The sequence below is a fragment of the Ornithorhynchus anatinus genome, chromosome 12 (genome assembly GCF_004115215.2).
Source record: "Ornithorhynchus anatinus isolate Pmale09 chromosome 12, mOrnAna1.pri.v4, whole genome shotgun sequence".
Classification (NCBI taxonomy): Eukaryota; Metazoa; Chordata; class Mammalia; order Monotremata; family Ornithorhynchidae; genus Ornithorhynchus; species Ornithorhynchus anatinus.
The window spans coordinates 37,812,459-37,815,352 of NC_041739.1; positions in this window are offsets into that span (position 1 = coordinate 37,812,459).

Below are 2,894 nucleotides of genomic sequence, written 5' to 3' on the forward strand. Positions count from 1 at the left end.
AGCCTGGCTAATAATGGACAGACCAAGGTAGAAGCTGAGTTATCAGTTGCACACTAGGAAATAAAGAAAGGACCTCTTTCTGGGATAGGATGAGAAGCAGAACTGACTTCAGATGATCCTGGAGGGAGAAATGGGTGTGATCTGCATAGGAGGCATCTGGTTCATTCAATCTAATTTACTGAGTGCTTACTGTGGGCGGAGCATCTGTTTGGCCAGAGCGGTCTGGGCATTCTTTCAATTCTACCAAACCCAAGGTGAGGGGTCTGAACTACGATCCAACACGGGACCGCGTCCGCCAACCAGCAATCCGACGCCGGTCTGGGGCCTGCTCCGTTCACGTGGCACTACTGGGCGGGGCAGTGGCTTCAATACTCTCCGGTCTGGGCGTCACCCATGCCTCGGACCACTATTGGCCCCAGAAGATTATTTTTAAATAAATAAAAATGGACCATTTAAAAATGGTCTTTTTAAATAAATGGACTGTGTCCAACCTGATTAACATGTATCTACCCCAATGTTTAGAACAGTGATTGACACATAGTAAGCACTTAAGTACCATTATAATAATAATAACAATATTGGTATGTGTTAAGCGCTTACTAAGTGCCGAGCACTGTTCTAAGCGCTGGGGTAGACACAGGGGAACCAGGTTGTCCCATGTGGGGCTCACAGTCTTAATCCCCATTTTACAGATGAGCTAACTGAGGCACCGAGGAGTGAAGTGACTTGCACAAAGTCACACAGCTGACAAGTGGCCGAGCTGGGATTCGAACCCAAGACCTCTGACTCCAAAGTCCGGGCTCTTTCCACTGAGCCACGCTGCTATTATAAGATCCAAGAACGTAATCTACACAGAGGGGAGGGCAAATGAGCTTTTAGACAGGGAAGGTCTCTTGGGGGAGATATTTTAGAAAGGCTTTGACGACGGGGAGAGGGATAATCTGTCAGATATGAAGGGAGAGGGAGTTCTAGGCCAGAGGGAGGATGTGGGCCAGAGCTCAGCAGCAAGTCAGATGAGATGGAGATACAGGGAGTTGGTTGGCAATAGAGGAGTAAAGTGTGTGGACTGGGTTACAGTAGGAGTTTAATGAGGTGGAGGTAGGAGGGGGAGAGCTGATTAAGTGCTTTAAAGCCGAAAAGGAGTTTGTTTGATGCAGAGACGGATAGGGAACATTGGAAGTTTGTGAGGAACGGAGAACTGTGAACTGGCCTCCTTTTTTTTTTAGAAAAACCATCTAGGCAGCAGAGTGAAGTATGGTCGGGAGAGGGGAGAGACAGGAGGCAAGGAGGTCAGCGAGGAGGTTGACGCAGTAGTCAAGGCAGGACTGGACAAACGCTTGGATTAACACAGTAACAGTTCTATGAAGGCAGAACTGACAGGATTTGGTAACAAACCAAACATGCAGCTTGAATGAGGGAAATAAATCAAGGATAACGCTAAAGTTATGGGCCTATGAAACAGGGAGGATGGTGGTGGTGTCTAACACAATGGACAGATCTGGAGGAAGACAGGGTTTTCATCATTCAGAAAACATTCAGAGTAAGCAGGGTGATTCAGAATCAGGAGTGCATACATTGATTTCTCAGTCAAGGAAGTCATCTTTGATAACTGATTAAATAAAATCCTAGTGAGATTATGGAATAAATGCTTGTTCGTCACAGATTCAAGCCAAACATAAGAACTCGGGCACTGCCTTTCCCCCCTGATCATTAAGGAACTGAGAACACAGTGTCCCTTCACCTGCCCAGGAGATCAGCAACGATGTAACATTATATGAGAAACAAGCACAAACCGGGCAGTTTAGGAATTTTTTTTTTAAGTTAGAGAGTTTATTTCTATGATCTCTGTGGTTTTGGAGAATTAAAAAAAAATAGTTTGTTTAGTGGCCTGAATGAGCTAATGGGAAAACTGGTTTCAGGCAGAGGAAGATAGTAGAGTGGATTTTTATTTAGCCTGTGAGTCCCAAGAGGAACTCTGTCTGACCTGATTATCTTTTGCCTCCCAAAGGGTTCGGCTCCAGAAAATATGCTCGTTCTGAGCAGGGAATGTCTGTTACATTGTTAAATGGTACTCTCCCAAGAAGTTAGTACAGTGCTCTGCACACAGTAATAGCTCAACAAACACAGCAGGCACAGTAAAGGTCGTCAGCGAGGAGGCTGATGCAGTAGTCAAGGCAGGATTGGACAAACGCTTGGATTAACACAGTAACCGTTCTATGAAGGTAGAGCTGACAGGATTTGGTAATTTATCTGTGCCTCAGTTTATATACTACTCCCTCCTGCTTAGACTGTGAGCACCATATTGGAGAAGGACCTGATTATTTTGGATCTACCCCCCAGAGCTTAGTACAGGGCCTGGCACATAATACGCGCTTAAGAAATACAATGAAACACTTAAAAAGCCAGGATATTATTTACTAAGAACAGGAACTATGGGTCATAAAAGAAGCCATTTAGGAAAAGTGACAGACCGTGGGTGTGTAGAATGCCGTTAGGGTCATCCTGAGGATACTCAATACTAGACACCCCCTACTTATACACACTCACACATACACACACACACAATCTAGACAGGAGACAGACAAGTTGAAAACTAAACTGCTCAACACAATAATAATCATAATTATGGTACTTGTTAAGCGCTTACTACATGACAAGCCCTGTTCTAAGCACTGGGGTAGATACAAGTTAAACAGGTTGGACATAGTCCCTGTTCCACATGGGGCTCTCACTCAATCCCCATTTTATAGATAAGGTAACTGAGGCCCAGAGAAGTTAAGTGACTTGTCCAAAGTCATACAGCAGACATTCATTCATCCAACTGTATTTACTGAACTAGCTTACTGTGTGCAGAGCACTGTACTAAGCGCTTGGGAAGTACAATTCGGCAACAA